The following is a 20,135-nucleotide window of genomic DNA, read 5'->3' as shown; positions in this document are numbered from 1 at the left end:
TTCCTGGATTGTATTGTTTCTCTCGCCACTGCCCACACTTGATTCTCTTAAAACTAGTTCCAGTCAATTTTAGAGAGATGAAATGTGTGTCTGAATTTAATCTCTGTAAACTGGCATTTAATGAAACTAGAGCTTTCAGGTAATACATGAGCAATGGATTGCACTTTACCTCCATGTGTGTGGATTTCTCAAATTTAGCATTAAATGGAATCTTATAAACAGTTGGTTTATTAATTAAATCAGTCATTCATTCGTTTAATCATCAAACAGAGTTATTAAATTCCTGTATGCAGCAGGTATGTAAAAATGAATAAAGCAAAGCATGTGTATTAACAACCTAGCAGAGACTGCCTGGAGACATACATTAAACAGATGCTTAGATAAAAGTAAAATTGTGTTTTTGTTGTTCGTTGGGGCCTGGCTGGCAGCACACACCTTAGTGTTCTCTTTGCACACCAGAGCTCCATGTAGGCCCAATTTGAGTGATCTCCATCCAGCTCCAAATTAGCAAGACATAATTCTGTTTAATCAACTATGGGTCACACATTTGTCTATGGGGATGGATGGTCTGTAAAATTTTGCTCTCTGGCAGCTACCATGCCTGGGTAGCTGGTGGTTATTGCAGTAACTCCTTTTTTAAATTTTATTTTATTTTTCATTCTTTCCCCCATCACTATTGCTTATATCCTGTAGACCCTTTCTCCATCCCTCTTGACCTCAGAAATTTCACTTTGTTTATCAATGTCTGCTAATTTTTATAAGTATTTACTTTGTCAAATCATCTACTATGTAAATGTCCATTATTTGCCTTTGTCATTTTGACTTGTCTTACTGTACATAATTCCCTTAAACTCCTTCCATTTTGCTGTAAATGGCAGCATTTTCTCTTCCCTTATGGAGTAAAATTGTTTTAAGGTTGACATGGTCAGTTGGACAGAGAAGCAGCTTATCTAAATCCCTTGGCCCCCTATGACTATGTGCTAGTGCTAGTGACAGTGCTTATCTTAATTGGAAACATCTACTTATTTGTTGGTTTGTTGTCTGTGTCACACGATCACAAGCTCTTCGAGGGCAGGGACATTCTTGTTTTTGTTTCATTTTGATTTTTGACTGCTATGTCTCCATCTTGCCCCTTACCGAACACAACATAATGTGTTAATGGACTAATGCATGTTGGGTGCATGACTAAATTAATCAGAGAATGACTTTAATGAGATTGTTGTAAAACTTCATGAAAGAGGCAGCAGACAATATGCCAGCAAGTAAATATATATTTCAAATTGTTGGAAGCACTGTGAAGACAATGACACAGTCATTCCATAGTTGTCATCACATAGTAAATCAGAACCAAGGGACACAGAGTTTCGGATATGTTATCACTAAGGGAAAGTAGACACACTCATGAGCCCCAAGGATGCCCAAGTGGTGTAAAGTTAAGGCGGAGTCACCATTCATTTATATGGAAAAATTCATGAGTGCTCTTAGCACCGCCCCCAGCAATCCCCCTGCCTAATAACCTACCCAGCCATACCAAGTGACACATCAAAACTAATGTCACACTGTTTCTAGCAGAAACTGAAGTGCTGTGACACATACGCAGCCTGAGACAGCAGTTCCAGGGAAGGACGTGGTGGGGCCTCTTCTGTGTCCAGGGTGAAGGTGCCTCCCAGGCATCCACCTTCGAACCCACACTAACACCATTGTTGGTTTTTGTCTTTTGCTGTGAAAATGGAAATTATCGTCAGATTTCTTTGCATTAGTGAAATAGGCATTAATACAAATTTTTATATAAAGTGATAAGGTATGCCATGAACTTTTGAAAAGTGGGGGTCTGTGTAAATAGGAGATAAGAAGATATTCAGGAGGTTACCACACAGGGCATCAGGAGGGCTGGGGACTGAGGTGCCTGGAGGGGCTAGCATGGACATGTCTAGGCGGAGGGTGAGAATGCCCAGTGAGTGGGGTTTGGCAACACAGGGATATGGTGGGAACAGCAAGAAGGCGGGCTACCTGTTTGCCCTTGGAGTTGGCAGTTAGTTCTTGGTAACCTTACCAAGAGTAATTCTGTTAAAGCCGTGGAGGGACCAGGACAGCATTTTAATGGATCGGAGCAAAAAAAAAATGTGTTGAAGACATGATGTGGGAGTGATGTGGCCAACTCTTTGAAGATGATGGATAGTTGAAGGATGGGAGGGAAGAAGGTGCACAAGGGATGAAGACAGGATGAAAGGAAGCTGTTTCAGGATGGGGTAGTTTTGAACTTGAAGGATAAGGTGAGTTTTGCCAGAAAAGGGCAGAAGTTAAGGTTCCAGGAGAGAAAGGGGCATGCAGTTGCTAGAGCAGAAATCTGGGACACACCGAGTGAGTGCAGAGTCTCTGCCCCTGCTTTGATCTTTCACCAATTCTTTTTTCTCTGATGGATCAGCCAGAATGGATCACGTTGGAACAGAGGTGGGAGAAATGGGTCTGTTTCCCATCACTCCTCAGGGCCTCCCCTCAGGTGGCCTTGCAGCTTCGACATAAACTCTTTTCCAAGGTTTCCTGGTTCATGGACCTGAGGGGTGGCAGCCTGTGTCCTCCTTCTACAGATACCAGTTGTCTGAGTGGTTGTGTGTGTGTGTGTGTGTGTGTGTGTGTAGACGAACTAGGGTGTAGGCTAGAGGTTCGGGGGGTGAGAGGATTCACCAGAGACAGAGTAGAGAGCAGAGCAGGCGGATTAACTGAAATACACTGCTGAAGGGAGCAGTGGGTGAGACAGGGGAGGTCTGCTGCATCATACATGGGTCACCTCCCTGGCTGGGGATAGAACTCAGGCCCTAGTGGTGATAATGCTGAGACTTAACTCCAGTTATCTGAGTGTGAACTCCAGTTGTTTGTCCTCTTCCTGCTTCTGCTCCTAACCCATGCACACCTCTGTTAGGTAACAGCGCAGCCCAAGGTGTACAGTGTGTGGGCGAGTCCCCAGGATAGGTCTGCCAGCTGCCTCAGGCCAGAAGATGGTCAGTTGTGCTGGTGACTGGACCATCCCCATCAACCTACCAGCCTACCAGTAACAGAAGAGCTGCTGCTGCCTGTGATACTCAGGAGAGCTCTGGAGACAAGGGAATTCAGGATGGGACATTGGCCACCTTGGTTCCAGACCATGGTGGCCCAGTCTCTTTCTCCACTGTAACTCTGCTTCACAGTCCTGTTCACAGGGTTAGTTCATGTGTCACTTCCACAGACTGGAAACTAGATGACTTAGAGCATAGCAGTGTAGTTTTCAGAATTCTTGATTTTAATCCTGCTTTGCCTCTTCTTTGGGTGAATGAAATTTGGCCAATCATTTAACCTCCTTGATGTGATCTTATTTACCTAGGTGCCCATACCTGGAGCTTGCTGAGTTATGGAGTGTGATCACAAATTACCTGAAGTGTGTAGTTGGGGGAGAGTTAATTTTTTTTTTAAATATACCATTTTTTAAAAAAAAGATTTATTTATTTGTACAAGCACTGGGTACAGGCCAGATTCACAGGAGGGTGAGAGCATTCACCAGGAACAGAGTGGAGAACAGAACAGGCAGACTGACGAAGTACACTGCTGAGGGGAGCAGCGGGCGCAGCAGGAAAGGTCTGTACACGGGATCGAACTGGTGCTGCAGAGGCTGCGGGCAGCTTCACAGTGCTGCGCTCAACCGCCTGCGCCACCAGGGAGGCCCGAGAGTTAATGTTTTTGATGGGGAGTGGGAGAGCAGGGTGTGCCTAGGTGGAAATCCTCGCTTGGGTCAAAGGCTGTCATTTCCACATGACTCTAGGAAAGAAAAGGTGACAGGGTCATAAAGTCAGACCTCTTAACTTAGAAGTGAATTCAACTAAAACTGGTACTACCAAGGGAACTGGCTGTTTTCCAGTGTCTGTCTCAGTGGCCTGTGAATTCAGTGAAATTGTATCAGTGATAGATTATTGATCTCATAGACACCAATGGATTCATGGAATGAATTTTCTTCTCATCAACTGGTTGTAAGAACTTGGTTGAGGCTGAGCTAACCAGTCCTAGAAGGGAGAATTGGGTAGAGAACTGTAATACAAATTGTAATACTTAGTGATTTAGTATTTTTTACTTTGCCTGCCAACAATGGAAGAACAAGGGCCAAATGGACTGTACTCTTGTAAATGGCAGCATGGACACAGTGGGATTGCTGGAAAGCCATTAGTAGCCAAGCCTAGTACATGTCAGCTCAGGTAGATGCCTTCCATAACTGGCCACTTTCCCCCCACTAAATTATTAAAGGATTAAAGGACTTTCCCCAATGAGCTCCCTTAAAAATTTAATGATGTACAGTATTACAGAGGTCAAACTGTTACAGCGAAGTGATTTCAGCTTTGTCCTGACATTGCTGGTTAATCAGAGAGGAAAGAAGGTTCTGAAGCACACATTACCTGCCGTGTGGAAAGAACCATCATCGACAAAGTTGCATACGAGGGAGCCCAGGGACCTCAGTCCTGATTTTTTTTTTTTTTGACCAGAGTGAGCTAATTTCTGGGACAAGATAGAGGGAGATTATGTCCTGCTTGTGGCCCTCCAGTTGGTTGTGGCTTCCATTCTAATTCTTAACACTGAATAGTATCTAGGACAAGATAATGGAGAGTTGTGTATCCGGGGCTTTGGTTTGATGCTGTAATTGGGTTATTGGTCCTCCAGCGTCACTAACAGTCTTCATGAATGTGAAGCATGTGTTTTAAGCTGGTCTTTTGGGGGTGGGATGGGTAGTAACACACACACACTGACACACACACACACACATACACAGACACATTCTGTCCTCCTGTGTAACTGATGATAAGCGTTTGTGTCTCCATGCACTTCACCAACAGCCTAATTGATGACTTAACAGCTAGAAATCCTGTGTTCCAAGGATCAGCTTGGCATGGGATCTCTTGGATTTTTTTATTTTGCTTTTTCTTATTGTAAACCCTATTCCTCATTTGGTTATTCTAAAAGTGGAGATGAGTTTATCATCATTTTCCATGTATAGTTTTCAAATTTCTCTTTTAAAGAGTGAACCTGTCTTGACTTAGTTTTTTTTTATTTTCTACTTTGAATGTACCATTTAATTAGGGATATTTATATACTTAGGGTAAACTTTGGAATTGTGGCCCTAACCCTCAGTTTTGGCCTGCTTGAAAGTAAATTTTAATTCATTCATTTACTTACCTTTTTAGATAATGTTTATTGCACACCTAATATGTGCTAGGCATTGTTATTGGCACTTGGGATAGAGAAGTGAACAACAAAGAGAATCCCTGACTTCACGTGTTTACATTGTAGGGGGGCAGAAAAATTAGAAACAAAATATATCTTCCAGATATCTCTTTAGATAGCCACCAGTTTGACTCTTCCCAGTGATTGCTCAATATCCATCTATTTGATATTGCAGTCCACCACTACACTTGCCATTTCCCTACAATTGTATATATGTCTTCTTTTTCCAACCCTTTATCACCTTCTAGCACATATTGTCATTTCCTTCTTTATTATGCCCCAAATATTGCTTCTCTCATGGGAGTGGAAGTCCCCTGAGAACAAAATCTTTTGTTTGTATACTGCGCAGTGCCTGCAACATGGCTTTGTGTCCTAATCTGAGGTCTGGAACACAGTAGGCATCCCGTGGTCCTTGCGGAAGGCCTGGGGTAATTGATTCATCAATGAAACTTTCTCAACTCAGTGGTGAACAAAAGGGGAGACAGAAGGAAGGATGATTTTGAAATATTCCCCTTGGCTGGGTACCCTTTACCAAGTTAGCCAAGATATGAGGGGTGAAGAGGGATGACTGGCAGTGTTGGCAGTGTTGGGGCAGCAAGACTTTCCTTGGATGTGGCCAAGATAACATATTTCCTTCTTTTCTCTGTTATTTTGTTCCTTAAACACTGCCGTAGAAACCAAAAAGGAGACAGTGGTGGTGGTGGTAGGGGGGGAGTTGGGGGAGGGGGAGTGTATAGGAGACTAGTGAGTGAAAATATCCCTGTGTTGATATTTGGATACTCTATTTGGAGAGAGTTTAAAACTGGATTTTACTTCAGGATATCCATGAATCCCTTGAATTATTTTTCTAGACGTGTGTGTGTGTGTGTGTGTGTGTGTGTGTGTGTGTGTGTGTGTGTTTCTAAGAGGGTCCATAGGTTTTATCAGATCCTGGAAGCAGCCTGTGATCTCAAAATGGGTATGAGTTCGTGATCTGAAACAAAGGGAAAGCTTTAGGCCCATTCTCACATGGAGACAATAGTATGTTAAGAATGGATGGCAGTAAGACAGACATACTCCCCTATCTCCCCTTCCCCATCTCTCCATGTACGAGAGTTCAAATCCCAGTTCTGTCTCTTGGCAAGTTAATCTCTAAGAAATGATCTCCTTATTTCTAAATGGCAGAAACTATCTCTTTACATATGTTATAGGGATTAAAGATTGTGTATGTTTATACAGCATCTAGTAAAGCTCCTCAGTAGAAGGCAACTAATTATACTAATAATTTACTTACTACTGTTTAGCAATACCAGCCAATTGTAGATTATGCCCATATGGGCAATTTTATTCTCATAGTGGTTTATTTCTTTCAATACTTTTAAACCTCAACATTACTTTTCTAAGAATTCTCAGTGGATATACCTAATATAAAAGTAGAGACAGATTGCCTTGGAAAGTGAAAACACACATCAGATTTGAGAAAGAAAAATCAAGAACAAGAAATATGCGGTTCAAGAACAGAATCTTGAAAACAGATAAAATCACTTACCATTGTTGGTTTATATGAACTGATTGATGAATGTAAGCTGTAATCATCCAGTATTTACTTGTTACATTAATCCTAGCCTGAAAGATCATTAGTAAATGTGTTAAGTAAGCTTATGTTTACACTTCTTTGCCAACAATTATGGTCACTTGTTGGCAGCAGAAGGTTGAATTGAGGTCTGCTGACTTGATTACAGTTGTCAGGAGGAAATAATGCACTTGAATTTCACAACCCTGTGAACTTATCAGGTCGTTACTGATCATCCTTCATAGACAAATGGATCTATGAATAGATTCTAATCACTTCACTAACAGTGATTGGTGGATGGGCATACACCCTATCTTACAGTGTATCTAAAACACTAATTTATGCATGTGTTGTGTGAGTATTTTAGCCTTTACGAGAGAGTTCAAAGTCTTCAAATTTGTTTATTCTTTTAAAAATCATGCACACATCTGGGAGTGTGATGCCTCCATTCCCTTCTTTTTTTTTTCAGGAGAGCTTTGGCTATTCGGGGTTTTTGGTGATTCCATATGAATTTCATCAATAATTGTTCTATTTCTTTGAAGAATGACATTGAAATTTTTATTGGAATAGCATTGAATCGGTATATTGCTTTTGGTAGGATGGCCATTTTAATAATGTTTATTCTTCCAATCCACGAGCAGGGGATGTCTTTCCATTTCTTTGTATCTTCTTCTATTTCTTTTAACAGTGTTTTATAGTTTTCTTTGTAAAGGTCCTTTACCTCTTTTGTTAGATTTATTCCCAAGTATTTGATTTTTTTTGTTTCGATAATAAAGGGGATGGTTTTTTTCATTTCTTCTTCTTCAGATTTATTGTATGTTTATAGCAGCACTATTTACAATAGCTAAGCTTTGGAAACAGCCCAAATGCCCAAAAATAGATGACTGGATCAAGAAGATGTGGTACATATATACCATGGAGTATTACTCAGCATTCAAAAAAGATAAACACATGCAATTTGCAGCAACATGGATGGCGCTGGAAGGGATCATGCTCAGCAAAATAAGCCAGAAAGAAAAAGAAAAATACCGGATGGTCTCACTCATAGCAGGAATCTAGAAAACTTAAATAAGGGACCAGGAAAATGAATAACTATAAGAAAGTGAAAATCAAAATCAACAAAAATCTATGAACCAGAGACACTTTTTGGGGGGGGTGGGTGGAGGGAGGGGAGGGATTGGGGTCAAAATGGGGGGTTGAAATTGTATGGGGAATATAAAAATAAAATTTATTATAAAAAAAATCATGCACACATGTACACGTACAAAATAAAATCAAAGACACAGGTGACCCTTGAACAACACAGGGCCTGTGGGTGCAGACCCCTGGGCTGTCAGAAATCTGTGTATAACTTGTGACTCCCCCAAAACTTAACCGCAATTAATAGCTTGCCTTTGACTGGAAGCCTTATGGATAACATAAACAGCCCATGAACACCTATTTTGTGTGTTATATCTATTAATATTGTATTCTCACAACAAAGTAAGCTAGAGAAAAGAAAATCAGAAGGAGAAAATATAATATTGCTCTGTATTTATTGATATGTTTGTACTGTTTGCTTGCAAGAAAATCTGTGTACAAGTGGACCCATGTAATTGAAAACTTTGTTATTCAAGGGTCAGCAGTAGTTTCTGTCAACTCCTACTGTTTACTTTGAGGTTACCATGCAAAACTACTGACAGTGGACATAAGGAAACCCAAAAGAGAGAAAGACCTGGAGAGGCTGTGAAAACAGATGCTGTATCATGAAGTCCCCACAATCTCATTCCACGTGAAGAAACTGAGGTGCAAAGAGGTGAAGTGAGGGACCCTGTGACATGGCGTCTCAATGGTGTAGAGTGGAGTCAGACTCAGGCTTCCTGACGGCTGCTCCCAAGCCTCATGCATAGTGTCGCAGCTGCTCTGTCCTGATGGCAAAGCCCTAGAGAGGCTGCCTGTGCTGATTGCCAGGCTGTGCAGAAAGGTCATGCCAATCCCTTCCATGAAAATTTAAATTCAGGCTATTCAGAGGACACTTCAGTTGCTGAGCCCATAGGTTTAAATCACTCTCTAAGAATAAGTGGAGTGACTTTCCTGAACACAGTTACACACAGATGCCATCTCATTACCTGACAGAATGAATATTGATTGAGAATATTAATTGCTCTTCCATCATTTCTTCTGGGTTTGGGCACATAGACATTTGACCATTAATTATTGTATAGTTGACCCTTGAACAGTGAGGGGGTTAGGGCACCAGCTCCCCTCACCATCAAAAATCCACGAATAACTTTTGATTTCCCCTACCCCCAAACTTAACTACTAATAGCTTACTGTTGACTGGAAGATTTACCAACAGCATAGTTGATTAACGAAGATAGTATATGTTATATGCATTTATATACTGTATTCTTAAAATGAGCTAGGGAAGAGAAAATGTTATTAAGAAAATCATAAGAGAAAATACATTTGCAATATTGTGCTGTATTTATGTGTACCATAAGTGAAGTCTGTTGACAAGAAAATCTGTGTATAGGTGGATCTGCAAAGTTTAAATCTGTGTTGTTCAAGGGTCAACTGTAATTGTATTCTGAAATGTATATAATATAAATATACAGATATATTTATATACATATTTGTGTGTATGTGCACATACACATACATATGTACATGGAATCATTGGATTTTAGAGATGGAAGGCATGAGGTGATATATAGTATATTTGAAAACAGGAGATAGCCTGATTTCTAATCTTTATTTTCAAAGGTCATCTCTTGAAGACAGGACAATCTCTTGAATAACTTCTGTTGATCTACATTTAAGTTCCTCAGCCCTTTCTTTGTCATCTCCTATCTGCTGTGAAGCCAATTTAGTGAATTTCTAATCTCATATATTGTATTTTCCAGTTCCAGAGCTGCTCTGCCCCATACAGTAGCTACGATCAACATGGGGCTATTTATTTATTTATTTACTTATTTAAAAGACTTATTTATTTATGCATATAAGAGCTGGGGTGCAGGCCAGAGATGCAGGGTGTGAGAGGATCCACCAGAGACAGAGTGGGGAACAGAACAGGCAGACTGACTGAAATACACTGCTGAGGGGAGCAGCGGGCGAGACAGGAGAGGTCTGCCTCACCATGTGGGTTTCTCCCTGGCCCCCCAGGCATCAAACTTGTGCTGCAGAGGCTGTGGATTGCTTCATAGTGCAGTACTTAACCCCTTGCGCTACCAGGGAGGCCCTGCATGGGGCTATTTAAATATAAAGTAATTAAAAGCAAATACAATGAACAATTCATTTCCTCAGTTGCACTAGCCACACTGTAAGCAGTCAATAGCCACGTGTGGCTAGTGGCACTGTTCTCATCCAGAGATACAAAGCATTTCCATCATTGCAAAAAATTGTATTGGATGGTGCTGTCACAGACTCTCCATTTAATTCTTTTTTTTGTCGTTTGAATTTCTCAGGTGATACTTCCTATTTTTTCATTCTCTTTGAGCATATTTTGCAAAGTTACAATAGATGCTTTAAAACCCTCATCAGCTAATTAAGATCTGGGTCAATTTGAGGTTGCTCTCTGTTGATTCTCTTGTCTTGAGTATGGGTTGTACTAATGATTTTAGATTGTATTTTAGATGTGTTATACAGAACCTATATCATATTCAAAATTCTTATGTTCCTACAAAGAGTCTTTGTAATTATTTTAAGAAATTTCCACAAGCAGTTAACTTAGATGAACTCAAATGGCAAACTCTGACCTCCCCATGGTGGGCTATAGCTGGAATCTCAGTTTAGTGTTTTGATCCTTAGTCAGATGCTTGGAACCCACCCAGTGCATGTGGGCTTCAGGAACCAGCCAGAAAATTGTGTAGACTTATATATTGGATTTGGGGCTTCCTCTTTCTGTGTCTTTCCAGGTTTCTTCCATTACTTTTGGTTGTAGTAGTTGCCCTGTATTCTGTCCTCTGGTCCTTCCACCCAGTGACTGTGGCCATTAGTCACTCTGCATGACTAGAAGTTGTGAAAATAGGAAAAACACTGAGTTCTAATTGCTTCTTACATATCCTTACTCCTTTTCAATGTGTCTTTGCTTTGGGTCATGCTCTGGTGTCTTCACGTGGTGCTTTCTATATTTTTTTGAGTTTCTAGTTACCTGTGAGAAGGTTGGCCTGCAGGAGCTACTCAGTCATTGCTGGAAGGGAGCCTCATTTCACCTCCTGACTTGTCCACTTACCCTGTGAACTTGGAACTACTTCTTGTGTCTTGGTTCCCTCATCTGTAAAATGGGAATAATAATATGTATCCTACAAGATTGTTGTGAAGATAAAATAAGTGTACTAAGTACACTTAGAATTATTTTTAGCATGGAGTAATTGCTCCATGTCAGATGTTATTACCATCATGAGTTCAATGTGGTCATTTAGTTTTTTTGGAAGTCACATCGTGGGTTAGAGGCAGAGCCAGCACTGGAGCCCTGATCCCCAATTGGGTAGCACAAATACTTCATACACACACCCACCGTAAATATGGTGGTCTTTGAGGTGGTTATTTGTCTATCAGTAACATCTTTGGCTATTTGATATACTGTAACTCTTTATAAATTATCTTGTGTCTTCATGCAGTTTGAGAAGCAGGTAAGAGGGCTGAAAACATTCTAATAACAGCCTTTTCTGTCAGATTCCACCACAAAGTTTTGTTTCCTCCATTTTGTGATCCTTTATTCACCAAAATTGCTGTCAGGCTTTTTTTTGGGGGTGTGTGTGGTTAATTTTGACTACTTTCAACTATATTGTTCTGATCTCTCTTCTCATTTCCTGGGGCTGTTCCCTTTACTTCCCTCCCTTCAAAGCTTCCCTCCCTTTACTTTGTGTATAAAATAGCCTTCCCAGGCCCATATCATTCTAGCTGCCCTTCACTGATGGCCTTTGGATTGGTGACATGTTTGGGGAACAGAGAGGTCCCATTCTTGTTAGAGATCCAGATTTCATCTCTTTGCAAATCTGCAAAGGTGTGGTTGGGAGACCCCTACTGTTCTCAGCTGAGGGTTTTGCCTTCCTTTGGGGATGCATTTGTTATAGTCATGAGCACCATTTTGTATTTTAAGATTTATGCTCCAGCAAGACAAATTACACCTTTGTGGATAATTGCACTGTGAGGCAATATTGCCTCTGGATGCCATGTTCTTTCTAGGTAGGTTTGAGATAATACAGGCGCCCCAAGATTGTAAGGGAATTAGGTATGCATTTCCCCTTTTTATTTGCTAGGAAACAAAGAACTCTTTGGAAAATTGAGTTCTATCTTAATTGTCTCTGTGAGTCTGACTGATGGGCATACAGCAGCATCTCTTTGTTGACCCACTTTCCTGAAGCTCATTTACATAGCTGTGCCTTCCACAGCAGTCCGGCCATGATGAGCACAGGGGCACTGACCCTGCCACATGACTTTGGTCTCAGTCTTTGCTGGATTCCTGGTCAGGTGTGGGGACAGACTTAGAGGTCTGGATGGCAGCCCTACAGAGGTGTAATGGGGAACTGGCTTTCCAGATCTGTGGGGGCATACTGGGTCTTCTTTACCTTGCTACCACATGGTAGCTATGCACACTCAAGAGGTTGTGCTGTGTGCCTGCTTTCACACCTAGTGACAGAATGGGGGTCATGTACCCTTCTCTGTGCCCTGAGCAGCACCAGGCAGAGAGGTCTTTACTGGAGCTGCGGCTAACATCTCCACTAGTGAATTTTTCATTCCCAGCACCAGTCACAAGATACTTGGGCAGCTGATCAAAATACGGAGGTTTCTGTGTGAAATCTTGAGACGTTGGACAAGGGCATATATATCGCTGGGATTTTGGTTAATGTGTTTCTTTCTCTCCTAGTGTGTGCCTCATGCTCTCCTTCGTTCCCCTTTTCAATCTCCTGACTCTTCCTTATCCCCTATTTCCATTCTGGGCCAGAATGAATGGAGCCTTACAATTTCCAGGCCCTTTATATTAGGTAGAAATATTTTTCCATTAAAGATCCTCATTGGCCTCTGGAAGTGGAGGTGGTGGCTGTGGCAGCTTTGGCCTCTCCCCACCTTTGAGAATTCCCCAGTAAAGGCCTCTTAGTGAGAAGGATTTACAATTGAGACAATGCAGCTTTCACAGATTTTAATTACACTTGACTCCTTCCAAGGCCTCCTGCTGGTCTGTAGCTACCTTGTTGAAAAGGGACTGGATTTGAGCTGAGAGCAATGTGGGAGGTGCTTGCTGGCCCTGGGGCGTCCCTGGTGTGTCCAGACCCTCCATGGCTCTTACAGTCCAGGACTCCTTGTCCCTGGAGGTGCTGTGCATCTGGGAGAGAAACCCTAAGACTGTCAGTGGAGAGGGTGTGATTCCTAGTGCAGCTTGTTGGGCGGTGAGGGGGGGGTGATTGGGGGTGGGGGTTTGGGGGAGAATGGCTTCCCTGTATCCACTGTCTTTTGGCAGGTGCTGGGATAGGACTGGAGTTCAGTGCCTGGCTCCAGGACTGTGCAGCAGCTCTGTTCATGCCTTCTGGTGGCTGTGCATAATGAAGGGGCCAGGATGACTTTTTGGGTCCTTCCTCTCTGACATCAGTCTTGATTCCCACAGGGTCAGGATGGCCTGGGCCCTTTTCTGGGTCTGTCCCTGCTGCAGCAGCCCTTTGAAACATGGTCTGCCTCTGTGGTTGGTTCTGAAGGATGTGCAGAGGAAGCCCATGGATTGGGTTGGATGGGGCTCTCCTCTTTCTCTGGGGGTGCTGCTGCTTCCTCCTTTCCCCCACCCTGAAGTCTTTTCCCATAGTCTCTTTATCTCCCTTTTGCCTGCTTTCTTCCAACCAGTGAACTCATTCAATCCCCTAATTTCAGCTGGTGTCCCTAGAAGAGTGAGTTTTGAATTCCAAACTTAGTAAGCACACCTCTACCCTAGACCTAGACCATGTTTTTAACCACCTAGCAAGGAGGTTTGACACTTACTAAATTGTTGAGCCTGAGAAGGTACAGTAGGGCTTCTCCATCTTAGTTTTGACAATCAAGAATGTCTCTACATATTATGTCTTTCCTGGGTGGCAGAATCTCCCTCAGCTGAGAATCACTGGGGTATAGTGATACTAGTAAGTGCAATTGGAACCACATGGAATTGAGCAAGTTTTGGGGACAGAGATGAGTTGGCTTTAGAATTTGATACCCAGAGGGTTGGCAGGAAGGAGGGTGGGGAGGGCCTGGGGAGAGCTGGGGAAGAAAAAGATGTCGTCACTTGCAGGAAGAGGGGCTGCAGGTCAGTCTGGGTTCTGCCCTTCACTACTTGGCAGGTCACCTGACTTACTTGGGCTTCAGCTTCTTCATCCATAAAGTGAAAAGCTGGCCTGGATGAATTGTCAGGCTCTGTTGCCCTGCGACTTTCTCCATCTGTTTCCTCCCAGTGACCGATCTTAAAATTCTACCTTCCTCATGGGTAAGCCGTCCATGCAAAGGAAAAGGAAGCAGGTGGCGGTGGAACACATCGCTGGGAGCCTGGAAAGCCGTTGCGGTTTATGTAGCCCTTATTCGCAGAGATCCCTAGTTGATCCTAAGAGAACCACATATTGCCTGGAGGGTGCATAGAATAGTGAGCCCCAGAAGCCATCTGATGGAAATCGAACCCGCTAACAGCTCAGGCATGTCCAAACCCCAAATATCTTCCCTCCCACCTCATCTGCCCGATCCAAGCCCCCCTCCTCTCTCTGACTCCTTTAATCATCATTTCCATCCAGCCTCTTCCAGCCTATTGGAAAGATCTGGGCGGCCGGTGATGGATTTGACTGAACAGTGTGTAATATAAAAGGGCAGAGCTGAGCCTGGAGGGACCAGGGGCTGCACACGCTCCAATATTGCTTCCTCCAACAGGGCAGCACGGGGAGCCCCTCTGGGATTGCTCGCACAATATTGCTGCCACCCGTGAGGGTGGAGGGAGGCCAGGGAGGCGGGCAGCGTGGGGGGAGGGTCTAAGGATGGTTGCCGAGGAGGCCAAGAAAAACAACAACAAGCATAATGACAATATTTGAATAATAGTAAAAATAGTAATAATTGTGTTTTCCAGGTTTATTCACTCTGGGAAGCCTGGTTTATTAACTCTCCTGGCTTATTAACTTTGAGAAGTCTTTGCTCGTCGCAGCAGATGCCTGAGGCTTGCTGGCATGTTTGAGTTCATCAGTCTGTGGCTTTCCAAGAGAAAGAGGGGCATGGGAGAGGGGAGGAGGGACGAGCAGTGATATTTGAAGTAATTAGAGCGACTTTATTGAAATCAAATGCACAGGCAAGAAATGGTAATTAACTGAGAGAAGAGGATGCACTATCTTTCTCACCCAAGGATTGGGGTGGGGGCTGTCATGGATAATCCTTATCTTGGGGGCCCTGGAACACTTGTGAAAAGGGAGTGTTGGAAAGGATATATATTTTTTAAATAGTGTCTAAATTAAGCAGTACAGAAAGGAGGCATACTTTTCCTCCTCTAGTTACGGTTCATACAAAATGCAGAAAAGGAAGCAATAAAATAAGCAAGAGAGAATGGTGTAATTGGAAATCCAAGTTCTGTCCCTGGTACTATCATCATATAGATGTTCCAAGACTCACTAAGTAAGGGAAGTAACTGATAACACAGGCCTGGGGAGGTCAGATAGAGAACTTTTGGTGAGAATGACAGGAAGAGATAGGATCTAGAAGGGCAGGTTCAGTATTTTGAAGCTGACATTGTGGTGTTGGGATTAAAAGACCTATAGGTTTAGTTTTCTTGGGTTCCTTTTGGGGGCCAGGCAGTTACCTTTGGAGAATTTTAGAGATGATGTAGTGGCCATCTGGGGCCAGGGAGTAGAATGGCTCAACTTTTAAGGAAAACTTCCTAATGCTGACTTTGAACTTAAAGAGGCTGAGTTCATTATTATGATGGAAACATAGAAGGCATTCAGAAATCCTTACCCGAAACAGTTATTTACTATCTATTGGGTTTCAGGATGAAGAAGAAAACTGGCTTAATTTGATGACTTTGAGATCAAAAGAGCATTAGTTTTGGAGGCAGGAAACCAGGTTTAAGACATATTCTGAACCTTGGTTTCTGCATGTGTCAAGATGGGGCCAGTTATGCCTCTGACAGGGCTAGTTTAGGGATTGCCTGAGATAATGGGCTTGAGTAATCCTTTGTAGATTGTAGAGAGCTAGACACCTTTCCATGGAACAACAATGATTGTTATTATTAATACTTATTGTTATTTTATGCCTACCAGGCTCCTCATAGTTGCAAACATTCTTTTTCCCCTAGCATCTCTGGGGGTTTTGCTTTATGTCCGCCCTCCCGGAGCTCCTGGACGATAAAGAGCTGTTCTGTCAACATTGACACAGGGATTGCTCTGTGTCTGGATGTATTCAATCAGTAATTTCACTTGCAGCTTCTTTTGTTAGTGCTTTAAGACTCATGGCCAAAATGCACTGTGGACACGCAAAGGCTCTCCTGTATTAGAGGGATTTACTTCTAATTAGGCGAGTATCAAGTTGAGAACTGGGCCCCTCAGCAGGGAAGAGCCACTCTTGAGCTAGTGGAAAGAGGCTTAGTCTGCAGTCCTGGGTTGAGCTGTGTGGGCCAGGTCCGGAGCAAGCCCGGATGTTGAGCCCCAGGTGTGCCTTAGTCTTCCCATGCTAACTTGTCCCTGCTCATCCCTCTCACCCTCTGCAGGGGGTCTGGCCCAGAGGGCAGGGCCTTCTAAGTAATCTGCCCACTTGCAGAACATTCATTCCCCCAAATCTACTGATCACCCATGATACAGGCACGAGTCTCATTTTAACAAGTCATCTTTCTCGCCATTTGGTGTCTGAAGTAGGAGGTTGATATGGCCACACTACAGACTAGGAGATAATGTGGGGGAGTTTCACCCCTTCTTTTTTGAAGGCATGATAAAACAGTAACTGGGCATTTAGTGGCACAGCTCATTTATTTAAACTTCTATCTATTCAGTAAACGTTTACTGTCTGTGTAGCTGGGTCTGTGGGAGGGAAACAACATGAAGATCCTTGCCTTTTGGTGTTCAGTGCTCTTGTGCGGGTTGAAAGCACAGATGAAAAGTATTAACAACAGTGAAATTAGCCAGTGCAAAGTGATGGAGTGTAAATTAAACATGCAAGGGCTTATTGTGAAAGAACCTCTAAAACAGGCTGAAAAGTAAAGCAAAGGTGGCTTTTTGGAGGAGGGAAATTTTATTCAGGTCTTTAAGAAGCATTTGGCAGAGGTCTAAGTTTCCCAGGTGTGCCGCCAGGGATGGTACATAAAGGAGATTTATGTGGCAGGTAGGCGCACATTTTATATTGTAGTAGTGGTGTTTTTTGCATGTGTAGAAAAATGATAACTTCAAACCAAGGATGTCATGGTAGTGATAAAAATTTCCATTTGAATTAAAGTGAACCTATCTCCCTAAATCATACAATGTTGTAAACCAATGTTACCTTAAAAAAAATGATATAAAATAGAACCCCTGACAAAATATAGATTAAATGTTAATAACAAAATAAAATAAAGTAATATAAATGAATCAAAGTAAATAAAAGTGAAATAAAACAATACAAATAAAATAAAATAAAATAAAATAAAATAAAATAAAATAAAATTAAGGGGCCTCCCCTGGTGGTGCTTGAGTGCTGCTCTGTGAAGCTGTCCACAGTCTCTGCAGTGCTGGTTCGTTTCTGGCTGGCCGGTGAGGGTCCCACATGGTGCAGCAGACCCCTGCTGTCTCGCCCGCTGCTCCCCTCAGCAGTGTATTTCGTCAGTCTGCCTGTTCTGTTCCCTGCTCTGTCTCTGGTGAATCCTCTCACCCTCCCACGCATCTGGCCTGTACCCCGGTTCTTGTATAAATAAATAAATCTTAAAAAAAAAACAAAAAAAACAAAGAAGGAAAATAAGTAAATAAAAATAACAGGTTAAAGTTGTTTAGGTGGTAACACACTTGCCATAAACCAGATAGGTTCCCAGAGTTTAGGAAATACTGGTATAGATGATGTAGTCACCTTACCTAAGTTTGGTGTCTTATAGTTCATAAAACATTTTCACATCATCATAACTGCTCTATGTAGTAGGCTGGGCAGGTATTATTATCCCGCCCACAAACTGGAATTTTAATGCATATTTATTAATTTAATTTAGACTTCTCAATTTACATATAAACCTGAGACTAGAGGACTGGGGTTAGATCTTGGGCCTTTTGATTCTTATAGACAATTCTTCCATGATAGTGTTGCGAGGGAGGTATTCCAGGTCAAGGGAATGGCCTTTGAAGAAATGGAATTCCAGTTAGCAAATTGCATTCTAACCTAAGGGATACAGGCAAGAATTAGGACATCTTTGCATATGATTGAAAAGTCAGGAAAGATAGGGTGGGGAGAAGGGCTTTCAAAGTCTAGGTGTTAAGGATGAATGCTGGGTTTCTTTATTATTATTATTGAGGTAGGAGTCACATAACATAAAATTGACCATTTTTACCATTTTAATGTGAACAGTAGTACTTCATTTATTTTTATGATGAATAACAATATTCCATTGTATAGATCTACTGCATTTTGTTTATCATTCATCTTTAAATAGACTTTGGGTTGTTTCTGTCTTTTCAGTCTTATGGCTACTGCTGTGAACATTCATGCACCACTTTTGTCGGAACACCTGTTTTCAATTCTCTGGATGTAGATACCTAGGCGTAGAATTTCTGGATCATATGGTAATTTCATATTTAACTTTTTGAGAAACTGTCAAACTGTTTCCCACAGCAGCTATGCCATTTTTTGTTCTCACCAGCAATATATGAAGTTTCCAGCTTCTTCACACCCTCAACAACATTTGTTATTTTTCACTTTTTAAATGATAAGCCATCCTTGTGGGTGCGAAGTAGTATCTCATTTTGGTTTTGATTTCTATTTTCCTGATGACTAATCATGTGGAGCATTTTCTCTTGTGCTTACTAGATTTTATGTGGAAGGACTGTCTATTCCTGTCCTTTGCCCAATTTTAATTGTTTTGTTTTGTTTTTTGTCTTTTTGTTGTTGAATTGTGAAAGATTTTATATATTCTGGATACTAGGCCCTATTGGTTGTATGATTCCAAATATTTTCTTCCATTTTGTGGGTTTTCTCTTCATTTTCTTGTCTCCTCCCCTGCAGAGTGTCTCTGAATAGTTGCCTGTTAATTTGTTTTCTTAATTTATTATAATTATTTTTTTCCTAATCCCTCATTTGGTTTCCCTACATTCCTCCTATAAGTGAAACCATCCTCTATTTTTCTTTTTCTTGCTGGTTTATTTCCCTGAGCATGATCCTTCTAGCTCCATCCATGTTGCTGGGAATGGCATGAGTTTATCTTTTTTGATTGCTGAGTAGTAGTCTATTGTTGATACACAAAAGTTTTTAATTGTGATGAAGTCCAGTGATGTACTTTTTGTTGTTACTTGTGCTTTTCCTGTATATCCAAGAATTGATTGCCAAATCCAAGGTCATAAAGATTTACTCCCATTGTTTCTTGCAAAATCTTATAATTCTAGCTCTTATAATGATGTCTTTGGTCTATTTTGAGTAATTTTTATATATGGTGTGAGGTGAGGTATGGTGGGTTTCTAGCCTCACACAGCTTCTTGATGGCAAGATAGGGATGAGTGTTCTGTCAGTTATTTTTATTATTTTATTTATTTTAAAAGATTTATTTATTTATTTATACAAGCACTGGGTAGGTACAGTCAGAAGTGTGGGAGGGTGAGAGAATTCACCAGAGCCAGAGTGGGAAACAGAACAGGCAGACTGGCAAAATACACTGCTGAGGGGAACAGCGGGCTTGGCAGGAGAGGTCTGTGCACCATGTGGGACCCTCGCTGGCGGCCGGGGATTGAACCAGTGCTGCAGAGGCTGCGGGCAGCTTCCAGCCCAGTGCTCAACCGCTGCGCCACCAGGGGAGGTCCTGTCAGTTATTTTCAGAATGGAATAGAAAAAGTGGGAGGAAAATGAAGCTGCTATAGAAGACGAAGGACTCAAAACACGTAGCTTATTTTTAAAATAACAACTTTATGGAGCATAATTAAAACAACACAAAATACACTCTTGTGGTATACAATTTAGTGTCCTTTAGTATATTTATAGTGTTGTGCAATTATCACTCTCATTTTCATGTTCATTTAGGACATATTCATCACCCCACCACCACTCTTCCTCCCCCTCCTCCCCTCCTCCTCTTCTCCTCCTCCTCTTGGCATAGAGGAGGAGTGGTGGTGGTTGAGAAGGGGGTTGTTAGTAGTTTATGCATTTGCAGCCTGGTCCCTGGCAATTACTAACCTTCCTTTTTTTTTTTGGAGTTTTTCTTAACTTTTTGATT

At 41.9% G+C, this 20,135-nt stretch overlaps 1 protein-coding gene across 1 annotated transcript in view; it reads left to right on the top strand.

Moving 5' to 3' along the window:
* The window catches only part of LMX1A (LIM homeobox transcription factor 1 alpha), a 146,916-nt gene that overhangs the window by 14,317 nt on the left and 112,464 nt on the right, over positions 1-20,135 (top strand). The window lies entirely within an intron of this gene.

This window comes from Talpa occidentalis, unplaced genomic scaffold, assembly GCF_014898055.3.
Source record: "Talpa occidentalis isolate TD23 unplaced genomic scaffold, MPIMG_talOcc4v2.1 talOcc4.12, whole genome shotgun sequence".
Classification (NCBI taxonomy): Eukaryota; Metazoa; Chordata; class Mammalia; order Eulipotyphla; family Talpidae; genus Talpa; species Talpa occidentalis.
The sequence above is the reverse complement of the archived record's forward strand: the minus strand, read 5'-3'. Positions and strand labels throughout refer to the sequence as shown.